At 42.8% G+C, this 14,967-nt stretch overlaps 1 protein-coding gene across 1 annotated transcript in view; it reads left to right on the forward strand.

The window, feature by feature from the left end:
• LOC126267346 (E3 ubiquitin-protein ligase MYCBP2) overlaps positions 1-14,967 on the forward strand; it is a 1,244,949-nt gene that overhangs the window by 570,186 nt on the left and 659,796 nt on the right. The gene's annotated exons all lie outside the window — the stretch shown is intronic.

Genomic DNA, 14,967 nt, shown 5'->3' on the forward strand with positions numbered 1-14,967 from the left:
ACGTTTCGTGAAATGAGTGTTTAAAGACGGGACTTTCTACAAGAGTTTTGCAAAAACGTAGGAAATTTTTTGTGTAAATCTGGACGGTGTTGCTGAGCAGTTTGAGTTTTTCAAAACTTATGCCGAGATATTGTCGGACAAGGATGATTAGCAGTTGTGTAAATATCAGACGTAGTGTTGTAAACAGAACTAGCTTGAGTTCGTACAAGAAACCGGTTCAGTTCTTAATAACACCAGCAGCTCTGCTGACATTTATTCTCTTGATGTCGGCTTGCAGCTGCACGCGCTAACCAGTCCGTGTAATGCAGGAAGGACCGCTACACGGAGACTTATGATTATCATGCCACTGCTGCTCCATATAGTATAACGTTTTCATCTTATCTCCCGCTATACGCATTTTCAGCCCGTGATCGAAAGGAAATGACATCCAAAAAATTTCACCGCTGACAAATCACTTTGATTGGCTTATTTCGTTGGCATAACAGCATAGCACTAAATTAATCTTGTAGTATCAAAATGAAAGGGGATAACTAAAGATACTTTTCGATGTATATACTGTTGGTTCTAAAAGTTGTGATTTAAGGAATCGATGAACTGCCTCTGTTATCCACGCTGGCCTCGGCAATTACTTGCAGTCCTTCTTCATAAGGGCGCTGCTGACTAACCGTGGCTTATGTCGTCTTTCTTTCACTGTATAAGTACTGATATGTGAAATTAAACGATCTTTTGTGAAAAGTACATGTTACAGAAGCCCAGAAAAACAAGCCTCGAAATATCTGTAAGCAACAGACTAGACTATAATACGCGACCTCACTAGCGCTTCCAGATAGTAATCTGATAAACATAAAAACAGCAGTTTGGAGTATCTAAAATGATTCTTTGTACAAAATTGACCTATTTGGCATCGTACTATTAAAGCAAGGAAATTCACAACGTAGCAACGTAGAGGACTGCTGGGCCCGCAGAACTAACAAAATGCGTCAAATGAATTGCTACGGCGGACAATTCTACAAGAGCTCCACAATTTGTATGACCCATCAGTTAGTTGCTTGATTGTGATCAGCTTTGCGTACATACGACAGAAACGTTTACCATTAGAACCAACTCAGAATCAGTCCGTTCGGTATACGATAGTAAAGGCAATTTAAGTTTCTTAGGACGCACACAGAATAAGCGTGCAAAAGCGTCTGGTGAATCGATGTCGTAGCGTATAAGAAGCTCGAAACAGGTAGGCCAGTGATTTACACAACTCAACCGGCAAGCTAGTTATGATTAGTGATATTTCCACATTTTGAGCAGAGGGATCGTCTTTATGAATCGCAGAAACACTGTTTCTTTGCGTTGTAGAATGCCATTTCGTGTGTCTGTTACAAGCTGTCGTCAAAGAAAGGAAGCCAAGAGTTTAACGCCTCGTAAGTGTCAATGTCAATGTCATTAGAGTCGAAACAGTAGTTTATTCGATTAGAATAGGGGAGGAAATCGGCCGTTGCGGCGTTCGTTACAGTGATTTACGGAAGGTATAGAAATTCATACTTGGCCGACACGTGGGCATTTAAAGCCCCTTTACCCAAGTACAAGTTCAGCGACGTACCTAGCCGATTTCTGTTATGCGTTAGATATCACCTGTCCTTTTTGTACTTCAACTTAGTACTATTTTTCTGAGAACGTTCTTTCTAAGTGTCCACATGGCTGCCATGCTGTGGTATTCAAGTCAAGTTACATAATTTGTTTTTGTACTTTGGTCGTTTCTACGTGTAGTTTAAAGATGTTTTTAGTCTGGAAGTAATTATTTCGGGTACGTCTCTAGTTTTTCCGCCGCTGTAGTAACTATGTGTCATAGTGGTTAGGTTAATTCTTTATGAAAATAAACATTTTTGATTGCAGTCACTTTTCAATTACTGCTTACCCACAGTCTTTGCTTAATGCATAATGTGAATTCGTCAAAGTTAAATGTTTGAGTTCAAAGTAAACCTAGAATCCGGGGCCAATAATCGATTGTAGAAGTTATGTCAAATATGTTCCGCTTTCTGGGGACGAGTCACTGACATCAGAAAGCATTAAAGCCGTGTGGTATGAATGGCTGGGAGACCCCAAAGAGTAGTTTCGGCCGCCTAACTGTGAAGGTTTTCCCTCTGCTTCCCGCCCGCAAGCGCCTTTCCTTCGCGAAGCATAAAAACTGTGTATGTTACGTGTATCTGTTAAGTGTAGGTGACTGCATTGGGTGTTTATGTGTAGTGTAGTGTCATGTCATGTTCGCGTTGGAGAGGACGAGAGAAGGGTGAGCTTGAAACGCGTTGCCGGCACATACTCTGGAGCCGCCGAACTTAACGTTCCCATCCAACGGACAGATCACTACCGACAGTGTCACGTGTACTCACTTCATAGACACTGCAGGGAGGTTTAGAATTTTATGCAGGACATTGGCACAAAGATCGATGATCAGGCACTTCATCCCACCACCCCTCCTGTCCCCTCTACCGTAAAGGCAAAGGGAAAATTATCAACAGCGCATGGCGTACCCGCACGATCTCCCATCCAAGTACTGACCACGCCGGACAGTGCTTAACTTCGGTGATCTGGCGGGAACCGGTGTATCCACCTCGGCACGGCCCTTGACATCAGACACGAGTGACCTCTCTGTGTACCCAAAAAGCCGTATAGTAGGTAAGTCAAACTGATTTGTGTTTTCCTTTGGATAAAAAACTACCTAGTGTAATAGGGACTTACTGCCTTTTTGTCTTATTGTTCTGTAATGAAAAATCGTAAAAAGATAGTAAGAGTAAACAGAGCAATTAGAAGCCTACAGCCCTAACAGATAGCTCAACCGAGAATATTACGACAAAATTTTGGTAATTTGTAGCCTTCTGTCCGATACGCACGCTTTACTAAATGTCAATACCAGTTTATTTTCTTGCTTCTGCTTACTTTAGTTGAAACTAAGAGCGTGTATTACTAACTGTAGACGTATACTCACACCTGGTGGTTCTATTCTGACGCATTTATTCTCTTCATTTTAAATCCTATATACAGGGTGTTACAAAAAGGTACGGCCAAACTTTCAGGAAACATTCCTCACACACAAAGAAAGAAAATATGTTATGTGAACATGTATCCGGAAACGCTTACTTTCCATATTAGAGCTCATTTTATTACTTCTCTTCAAAACACATTAATCATGGAATGGAAACACACAGCAACAGAACGTACCGGCGTCACTTCAAACACTTTGTTACAGGAAATGTTCAAAATGTCCTCCGTTAGCGAGGATACATGCATCCACCCTGCGTCTCATGGAATCCCTGATGCGCTGATGTAGCCCTGGAGAATGGCGTATTGTATCACAGCCGCCCACAATACGAGCACGAAGAGTCTCTACATTTGGTACCGGGGTTGTGTAGACAAGAGCTTTCAAATGCATCCGTAAATGAAAGTCAAGAGGGTTGAGGTCAGTAGAGCGTGGAGGCCATGGAATTGGTCCGCCTCTACCAATCCATCGGTCACCGAATCTGTTGTTGAGAAGCGTACGAACACTTCGACTGAAATGTGCAGGAGCTCCATCGTGCATGAACCACATGTTGTGTCGTACTTGTAAAGGCACATGTTCTAGCAGCACAGGTAGAGTATCCCGTATGAAATCATGGCCGTGAATCAAGGAAGTACAGTACATACTGACGAAACTAAAATGAGCTCTAACATGGAAATTAAGCGTTTCCGGACACATGTCCACATAACATCTTATCTTTATTTTCGTGTGAGGAATGTTTCCTGAAAGTTTGGCCGTACCTTTTTCTAACACCCTGTATATGTCTCATTATGTAAAAATGGAAATTATTGAAGTCCGTAAATCTCACGATTAAATAGAGAAGAGTAAGAAAATTCCTAAATACTTTTCCTTTCTCGTCGTTATCAGCAGAACTTTCGTTTATCTGAAAGACGAAAAGACATCCTTACGATTTAACTTCTTTACGCAGACTGGCAAAATGCCGCATTACGCGTGTTGCAGACTGTAGTGTGGACACGAGTTCCTAAAAAGAGAAGCAACAGGCGACCTGTTACGAAGCCCGGCACGCCGTTCGAGGACTTCGGACTTCCTGCTACCTGCTCGCGACTTGGACCTACACACACTCCGTCCTGTCTCGTATGGCTTCCCGCCCGCTCCCTACAACATGCCAGCGTGCGGCAATTTCTTTACAGATTTGCACAATCCTGATATGAAATACTTAGTTACGTCGCCATCAAAGCTTCCACTTACGCTCTGGTTCTGTTCAGTCGTGGCTTGCGGCTCTTACCTTTTGTAGATTGTATCTCTGATCAGCTGTTAGAACGAAATAGCCCTGTGCTATAACATTTGTTTGAACGTTAATTATTTACATGTTCCTACTCGGAAATGATTTTTTTTATTCGTTCACTTGTAGAATAGAGTGAGATTGACACAACAGACTTTCATCTAGGCGGCTAAAGAACTCATCTGGATTGGCCTGACACAACTGCAACATTCCCGCTGTCGCCGAAACCGAACTACCACACGATACTCCAGTTTATCAGTGGTTTCCGCCTTTATGTTTAGGCTCCTCTAGTGACGTGGTATGGTACTGTAGACCTGGAATCTGAATGTGAATTTGAATGACTGAAGACGTGTACCTGGAAACAAACAGAAAATACGCAGCTTTATTTTTTTCGAATCGGATAATCATTCCTCCTCCGTCCTTTCAACTGACTCGGGAATTATATGTTAAATATTTAACTCACATTGATTAAAATATCGTCTTATTTGGGAAACTAGATGTCATTGAGAGAGCTTAAATATTTCAAAACGCTACGTCTGAAAAGTTATCCGAATCGTGCAATGCTTTCATACCATGGGTCTGAGGGGAGTAGCTGTTCTCCGTAAAGCCTGTCAGCTGATCTGTATGATTAAAAAGATTAAAGTTCGTTTGTTCAGAATCTTAAATCTCTGAACGTTCTTCACCGATTGCTTTGAAATTTTGACACTACATTGCATTCGAATATGCGTGTGTTTTTATACACCTGCTGGAGCGGCATCTTATATAGGGGAAACGGTTTACCAAATATCTCGAAAAGTTCTTCACTGATTTACTTCCGTTTTGCACGTTACTCCATTTAAAGTTCGAATAGAAATAGGCAAAATATTTTAATATATGTAAAACATACACGTTCGTATAAAGTATAATATTGAAACTTAGCTACCAAAAATCTCCAAAAGTTTCTGACCAGTTATAGACATTTTTACAGACCACTCTAATAAACATTCATGTGGACGTAGGCCATATAGTTTTTTAAACAACAGTGTACAGATTTTCTGTTAAAACAGACTATGAGAAAGAAAATGCTGTGCTATTCTCTGATCTAAATGTGTCCGATTTGTTTTATTTCTGGCAATCTGTTTTAACTACGATAGTAGGGCATTTAAACCATTAGAAAAACTATTCCTTCCATACATATTGTTTCTGATTGTGAATTTTTAAAATAAAAATTGCATACACAATAATGTGTTGCCTTGTTTTCTTCCTGACAGTGGTTTTCGCAGAAAAGCATCACAAACATCCATGCCCGAGGCAGTATTCGAACCTGCGACCGTAGCGGTCGCGCGGTTCCAGGCTGTAGCGCCTAGAACCGCTCGGCCACCCTGGCCGGCTTATTCTTTTCAGCGTATGATTAGAATACTACTGCGGAATGAGAATTTGCAATAAAGAACACTGAAAATCAGGAAGTGTTGGAAGATTAGTTGGATAGAGAGAGAGGTTGGAGAATGAGGAGACGGATAAAGAGAGGGGGAGGCGGAAATGGACAACGCGAGAGAGAGGAGAAGGAGATTGAGACATATATTTAATTCCTGTACATACTTATCAATCGCGAAGCTTTGTCTCCTACATAGGCACTCGAATTGTTACCATCAGCATACACCAACTATCGACAAGATACGACGTGTTGCGATGTGTAGTGGACGATTCAGAAAACGTCTTCGTTGATTGAAGATGATCATAATCGTCGTGAGCTGCTGCGTAAATAGTAAATTAAGTAACAATAAGCTGTGGCGTCTCGTCCATAAATATAATTTTAGTGCATTGGAATTTATGGACAAATTCTGATGAGCTTAAAAAACTTTGACATTCATACAAAAGTGGTACCACCGAAAAGAAAAAAAGGAGGAAAGTCAGTAAACATAATGACATTATATTCTGTAGCAACAGTTTGGGATGCCACTATTTGCCTAATTACGATTTCATGACGTGCGCTAAAACTTGGCAACAGCAGACAACATGCAGCGTGCGACCCGCTGCGACGTGACACCTCATGTTTCCTGAGTGGAATTCCGCCTTTCATTTTTCGATCCCTCCATATTTGATTGGAACGAGACAGCAAATTGCTAATATTAATACAAATTGGCCTCCGCCAGGTCGTAGGCAGCGACTTGCGAACCATATGTGTAGATCACGTTCTTCGCTTCAGAAAATGTTTCCAACAAATGGTTTATTACACAGAAATAATCGTGTTACCCTCTCCTCATCGAGATGGCAGATACGGAAAACAGCACAGGGCAACGCACGGCTTCAGTAGCGATTGGGCTACTGAGCGACATACAGCCATTCTGGTACCAGATGTGCAGCCACATCTGACAGTGAGAGAGGCGTTGTTGATCAGTAACATATGCCGAGCAATGGCTCAGACAGGGGCTCCCGCTGGTTGTTCTGCTGCCACGTAGCGATGTTAATCGTCAACAAGACGTTCCAGTTCCCGCCACGAAATCTAAACTTCACCGAGTTGTCGCAATGGTAAGACTATGGACTCGCATTCTGGAGGACATCGGTTCAAACCCGTGTTAATCTTCCTACCCAAATCTAAGCTGTGGTGAATGTTTGTAATTCAGACCAAAGTAAACACATGCTAAAAACACAGGCCGCCCGTTGAAAATCGAAGACAACTTGGAAATTTTGAACTAAATCGGAAATAGTAAATTGGAAATTTTGAACTAAATCGGAAATAGTAAATGCAACAGATTTAAGGTTCGGCAGTGACAAACAGACGCGAACATTGTCGTGAAAGAAGCAATGGACGATATCCAATCACGCGCTCAAGACTGTCATGTTTTTATGAATGAGTAATATTTTACTGTCCCATAAAAATGCGTTGCACAGTGAAATAGGTGCAAATCGACGTCGTTATTGCAGCACCGCTATTGGAACCAGAAGGAAATACAATGCGAATCAAGTTGTGAAACGCCGCAATCGTAAGTGAACAACTGACATGTTAAAAAGTATCACATCAGTATTGTACCATAGCAGCTGATGAAATACTGTCTGTATGATCCGTCACAGGCTGTGTTGTCCAACTGGACAGGCAAAGTGAGACATCTTTCTGAACCCTGCAAGAAAATAATAACAGCAGTAGATACCGCCGGACGTCGTTTTTTGGCTGCGTGTCTCTTGGGGTCAGAATCATGCTACAGCAGCCTGAGGAACAATATAGAGTAGTCACGTTGATGTCGTGGCTACCAGATGGCCAGATGTGAACCCTATGGAATACACCTGGGACGCTATCTAAGACCGTCTCCGCGCCCACAAAACCACCGGCCCGTAATTTACGGGAAATCTTGGCCTGTGCGAGTAGACATCTGGTGCCATATACCTTCGGGAATCTAAAAAATCTGTGTCACGCAGAATCACTGCTGTATTGCATTCCAAAGGTGGGCCAGCACGATATTAAGCAAGTTGCCATGTTTTGTCTCAGCAATGTAGATGGTTCAAATGGCTCTAAGCACTATGGGACTTAATAGCTGAGAGCCGGCCGGAGTGGCCGACGGTTCTCGGCGCTTCAGTCTGGCATCGCGCGACCGCTACGGTCGCAGGTTCGAATCCTGCCTCGGGCATGGATGTGTGTGTCGTCCTTAGGTTAGTTAGCTTTAAGTAGTTCTAAGTTCTAGGGGACTGATGACCTCAGATGTTAAGTCCCATAGTGCTCAAAGCCATTAATAGCTGAGGTCATCAATCCGCTAGACTTAAAACTACGTAAACCTAACTAACCTAAGGACATCACACACATCCATGCCGGAGGCAGGATTCGAACCTGCGACCGTAGCAGCCGCGTGGTTCCGGACTGAAGAGCCTAGAACCGCTCGTTCACTGCGGCCGGCTCAGCAATGTAGAACCAAATGAATATTTCTGAACGTTAGTTGTTCTCGCAAGTGCAACTGCGTATTTTGTCGAGTGATGGCGAGTAATGTTCTGCATCTGCATTTATATTCCGCAAGCCACCACACGGTGCATGGCGGAGAGTGCCTTACTACTGTTATTTATTCGCTTTCCTCTACCACCAGCAAATGGATGAAGGAAAACCGACTGCTCACATGCTTCCGTACCAGTCCCTATTTCGCTTCTCGACTTCGCGGTCGTTACGCAAGCTGAACGTTGGAGGTAATAGCATCGTTTTACAGTTTCTTGTAAATGCCGGTTCTCTGAACATTCACAGCAGTGTCTCGCGGAAAGAACTTCAGCTTCCCTCCAGGGATCCCATTTGAGTTCCCGTAGTACTTCCGTAACACTCGTGTGTTGGTCGAACGTGTTACTAACGAACATAGCAGCGCGGCTGCGAATAATGTTGCCATGTTGTGTAGCATTTCGTTGGTGAGAGATGTAACTAGAATAACTGCTAGCTGTGTTGTGACGCATGACAGACTGGCACGAAATATCAGATAAATCTATTTGAGGTGCACATATATTAGCTGGCAGCTCTCGTATGTATCCATCCGGGAGCGGAAACTGTATTAGTTGAGGATTGCATATATTACAAATGAAGCCTCCTTTGTTAAGTCAATGCTATACCGGGTTCCTTTCTTCGCTTATAGCTCCGCTCGTATGACGCGTCTCACACGAGGAGCCCACGACGCTGGTATCGTGGATTTGCTTCAAACATAGTATACGTTTAATAGGCCATTAAAATAACATAATGCACAAGTAGTAAAGTGCACAACTTTGGCAATTTAAAGAAAATCGCAAAAGAAGTTTTGCACATCTATTATGTAACTGAGGTATCTGTGCGAAGGCGTCGCCTGTACGAAATCGTCGTGATCAAGTGATAAGTGATCGATCGCCATAAGGTGAACGTGCCTGAGGCGGCGGTTTGACTCAAACTTAATTTTTAATCTTTATTTTTTTTTCATCACCGGTCGTATTACTTAATTTATATGACATTTTAATATACCACGTTTATTTGCATGAAGTTTTAGTGGATTCCGCATTATTTTTCTATTTTCAATTAAATTAAATTATTAGAACAAACATATTTATGACTATCGACAAGTAAATGGAGAAACGCATAGATGTTATGATCTGAGAAATACCTTATACATGCAATCTGCTGATGTGCTACCCGGAACTACTTTGCGCGACGCTTCGAACTTCAGACGCAGAAGCAGGCTCCATTTGGCATTAACCTGCGTAGTGGTGAGACGCTAGTGTAGCAAGACTGAATAGTGTAAGTGGAAATTTTTTGAATATTACATGATTTACATTTGTACTACACAAATGAAAGTTTGAGCGGCTCACACACGTTCGTCTTACGAAGCTCAAACAGTATCCACTTTACCACCATGAACTCTAACATCCAGCACCTATCAGTTAATAACAGACGTGTAAAACTTCTCTTGCGATTTCCTCGGAATTGCCAGAGTAGTGCACCTTACTACTTCCACACTATCTTGTTTTAAAAGCCTACTAAAGATTGAAATAAATCGTTGATTCCAACGTCGTGGCCTCCCCTTGTGAGACCAATCACGCTGTCTGTCGCTTTCTACTCATCAACCCTTTCTTTCGTGCTGAAACGCCCAGGAGTGAAAAGCTAGTTACGACTTAGTATGAGCGATTCTCAGGCTCAGATGGCCTCTAATGAAGCTGCATTTTGTGAGACTGTGGAGGGTGTAAGACGAAAATTAAGTGATGCAGGTTGTACTATTCCAAATGTGCTCCATTAGAGGAAGACTGATATCTGCTTTAAGTTTGACGCATACGAAAAAGGGAAAACTCGTCCAATGGAAACAAAAATATTGTAGTATTTTTTATTCCATCTCTACCACGAGAAACATCTGTGTTCTGTCATATGAAACCTGGACATACAGGAACGTCACTGTAATGTTCCTTGGGATAAAAAGTGCATTATTTGTGAATTCTTTTGGTCAAGGAAACTTGCGTTTAAAGGCTAATAGCAAGTTGTGTAGTTTATCACTGATGTCTATAACTGGTTCGAATACTGCCGTAAATTTGTTTTAATAATTAACCACCATTTAAAGAATGCACCTCATCCTCGTCTCTTTATTTCTTGTACTTGTGTCACAGACTTGGTAACATGTCGAAAGTGTGTATAGAGTAAGGGACTAAATGAATAATTTCAAATTTTTGGGCCCCACAGGGATAGTAAATATTTTACTAAGCACGTTAAATTTTAATGTGATTTGTGAAGATGAAAAAATCGAGTTTCGAGCAGTGATTAATTACTTTGTTAAGAAAGGTCAAAGGACATTCTTGCCGATTTCCAGAATACACTGGGGGGACTCTGCTCCTTAATATTCAACTGTTGCCAAGTGGAAAAATGAATTGTAGACGACGATCCGCACAGTGGTCGGCCAAGTGCACAAAACGGTCGTGGAGGATCGCCGATTGAAAGTGCGTGAAATTGCTCACGCTTGTCAGATGTCCTCTGAAACGGTGTGTCACATTTTAACTGAAGAATTACAAATGACAAAATTATCTGCCAGCCTCTTGACGCTGGATCAAAAACGCATGCCGTCGCCATGGTAAAATTGTACGAACTAAGGTATGAATTGTTGACACAACCATCTTATTCACCTGATATGGCTCCGTCAGACTTCTATCTCTTCCCAAAACTGAAAATTTTTCTTGGTAGACGAAGATTCACTTCAAACGAAGATTTGATAGCCGGAGTTGACAACTATTTTGCAGACCTGGAGGAAACTCATTTTCGAGATGTGATCAAGGCACTGGAACATCGCTGGACCAAGTGCATTAATCTAAATGAAGACTACATTGAAAAATAAAAAAATAAAAAGTTTCAGTGATGTAAGCACTTTTTTCTGTTCCGTTCCGAGAAGGTAATGTATTTTGAAAAGTTTCTTGTCACTTGTGGACGACGTGTCTAGAAACGACAAGGGCTGAGTAGTAGGATATTTTCTTATTTTCATCCATATAGTCGCATAATTCAGAAAGCTCCACCCTACCCTGTGTCAACTTGACAGTTACACATTGAGTGAACAAAGAGGGAATATTAAAATAAATGTACAGAAGTCTTTGAAAATGTTTTATATGTGTATTTAGAAACACCCACAGATCAGTCATGGCAGTGATACATAATAAATTTCAGGCCAACGCTTGTGCATGAGGCATCAATGCCGCGAGTCGTCGGTTGTCACTTGTTGCAAGCTCTCGTACTCGCTCTCTACTCTAGGCTGGTATACTCCATTTATACCCAAGAACAGCGTCAAGCGGCGATTTTTCACTTAAAATGGCAACGGTGGGGGCTGTCGCCGTGTGTTCGGAAACTGTGAGTTCGGTGGTGACACCTTAGGACCCGCTGGAGAGTTTAAAGCGAGTAAACAAAGCCCATTACTGATGTCCATTGTGTATGTGTAATAAGGTGCGGACCACGGCAGACATGGGACAGCCCACTCAGTCTGGATGCGCTATATCGGCGTGGAGCAAGTGGGCGGTGGGCGCAGGAGAAGCTGATCGTGCGCTCTGGACTGGACTGGCCGGCGCCGCTTTTGCTCCGGCCGCATTCCGTTCTGCCGCCCGCCTCCTGACGACCAAAACACACGTGTCGCCTACCCGCTAGCCACGGTTGGCCTAACTCGCTGGCTGGCAGCAGCTGCGCCGGAGACGTAGATCCAGCGATCGGCGTGACATCTCGTTTCTCATTCCGCGTCTCGCCGCATTATGCTGACTACCACTATGCGTGCACTCCGCAAGACACAGCGCAGTACATGCAAGGGCGTACGTCAAACCATTATTAGCTACAGGGCCGGTTCGAGGACATTTTTCCTTCTTCCACACAAGCGACGCACCATTCATCCCCCCCCCCCCCCCTCCATCTCTGAGAAATTAGTTGCCATTCATTGAGCTCTCGTTAAGACCTTAGAATGTAAATCTAATGTACGCGGATTTTTTTGTCTTTTTTGTAATAACTACTAAATAGACATTCCTCTGTAACAGAAATAAGTTTGTGGACGTTATGCAGATAGTAAAAGAAAAAACGATGCATTTCCATGTAAGGTAGTTTCTGAGATCTCTAGCAGCTTTTAGTGAACGCAAAAACATTTAGAGGAGGAGGAGATTACTGTTTAACGTTCCGTCGACAAGCGAGGTCATTAGAGACGGAGCACAAGTTCGGATTATGGAAGGATGGGGAAGGAAATCTGCAGTGCCCTTTCAGAGGAATCATCCCGGCATTTGCCTGAAACGATTTAGGGGAATCGCGGAAAACCTAAATCAGGATGGCAAGAGACGGGTTTGAACCGTCGTCCTGCCGAATGCGAGTCCAATGTGCTAACCAAAAAACATTTAGACCTATTGTATTGTTTTAGCTTCAATAAAAATGCGCAATCTATTAAACGGAGTGGAAAGAATGAAAAAATAAAATCTGTGCTATTTTTTTTAATTTACCATCGGAGCATTTCAATTCCGTAGTTTATAAATTGTTACCGTTTCCCATCGGACAAAGTGGGACATAAACAAAAAAAAGTTATCTATGTTATCGATTACCATTTTTCACTGAGACACAAGTAACAGGTACCTTCAAAATGCCCAAGAGCGGGATGGGGCAATAACCTAATAGCTATAGCATGAAACAAAGTGGTTAATTTAAAACTGCTCCTCGTCACCATCAGAATGATGCCTCACCTCAGTATTCATCAAGGTCTTCGGATCCATCCTCTCCCAACGTATCCATCAATACCTGAACCAACACCACCTCCTGCCCATTAACCAGTGTGGCTGCCGTCCCACCTTCTCCTATGATGACTGGCCCAACAACCGTAAATACGCTATCTTCGTCTCCCTCGACCCAGAGAAGACCTACAACCGTGCATGGCATTGGCGGTCTCATCTTAAAACTGCAGACCTACGCACTTCCAGTTTATTATGTCCGTCATATTGCATCCTTCCTCACTAACCGTCTATCCTTTCTCACCATTAACAACGTCAATTATCGTAGCTTCTGTCCCACTGCAGGTGTGCCCTAACGCTCTGTCCCCTCCCTCTCCTTTATCTCTTTGACACTGCTGATATACTCAAACCACCTCCAGCAGTCCACCTTCTTGAGTACTCTGATGACGCTATCTTCCCCTCCCTTTATGCTACACTCCAGAAATCCCAACTGTACCTTCTCCTGCTGCAACCAAGGGCCCCTGAAGATCAGTCCTTCCAAACTCAGACAATAATTATGGAACGAACCACCCGCACCCTCCGTCTCCATGACTTCTGTATCACCATTTATGACCTACTCCTATCCAGTTAACTAACACAATAAAATATCTTGAACTAACCATCGAACGGCAACTAATGTGGATGTCTTATCTACTGACAATGCAACAGAAAGCTCACACTAGACTAAAACTACAAACTGATCGAACTTGGGAACTGCACCACTCCGCCGTCCTCCACTCCTACAGAACCTAGATCTGATCCATAATTTGTTATGCAAGTGTTGCCCCATCCAAATTCTATAAGTTCCTCTGTAACTTTGAACGCCATGCACTCCGCCTCAACTTGTGTATCTGGACACCTTTCCCCATGCGCATCCTTTACCATCTCACCAAATTCCCACCGCTCCTCGATCACACTGAACACCTCTAAACGTGCCACGTCGTGTTGCGGCACTTCTGCCTGCTCGCGGGGCCCTACATGATGTTAGGTACGTGTACCAGTTTTTTGGCTCTTCAGTGAATATCTTAGTATTAATTCGTGGCCCTTATCAATGCACGACCCATGGCAGACATTGTTGTAGTGCCATTGCTACAACAAGTAAATAGTAGACAGTCTCTCTATAATACTGAAAAGTATAAATGCCACTGTCGGCATTGAATGCATTTCTTCCTGACAATTTCTCAATTTAGTGGGAGTAAACCAATAAATGAGTCATATTTTTTATTCTTCAAAACTCACATATGTGGATAAAAATGTATCGTATTAAACTTTTTTATAGTTGAGTGTACTGAAAACATGCTTGTTTCCTTTTAGAGGGTTGCAGGCTGTTTCTAATCCAATAACTTGAAGTAAATCTGTCTTTTGGACCATACCCGACGTACAGGTCCTATATATTATTTACATTTACTTTCATTCATAGTCATGCAATATATTTCGTATGGACTGTTACTAAACGTCTTTATTCATACTCGCAATTTCTGGCCTCCCAGGTAACCGAGTGAATGAAGGCGCCGTTCCCAGTGTTCGGGGAGGCGGGCCTATCTCGAGTCTGTCTGTTGAGGGCTAGTGAGCCGCCAGCTCTGATGTGGTTTTTAGGCGGTTTCCCATATCCATCTAGGTAAATACTGGGCTGGTATCCACCTCCCGACTCAGATACACGCTACACAAACGTTTAGAAAACTCTCATACTTGAACATAGATTTACTCTAGACGCAGACAGGTGGTGTACACAGACCCCGTCCCGGGGTGTATGATTGCGTCAGGAGGGACATCCGTCCGCCAGCTACCACCAACATTGCACCAACCCATACAACAATGCCGACACCATAGAACAAACGGGAAAAGGTAAAGGAGAAAAAAAGAAGAGTCACGATCGCGATTTCCGCCTATGATGCTACGCTACTGCCCATTAGAACTGCTACACGAAGAAGAAATGCAGATGATAAACGGGTATTCATTGGCCAACTATATTATGCTAGAACTGACATGTGATTACATTTTCACGCAACTTGGGTGG

The sequence above is a fragment of the Schistocerca gregaria genome, chromosome 4 (genome assembly GCF_023897955.1).
Source record: "Schistocerca gregaria isolate iqSchGreg1 chromosome 4, iqSchGreg1.2, whole genome shotgun sequence".
NCBI classification, from domain to species: domain Eukaryota; kingdom Metazoa; phylum Arthropoda; class Insecta; order Orthoptera; family Acrididae; genus Schistocerca; species Schistocerca gregaria.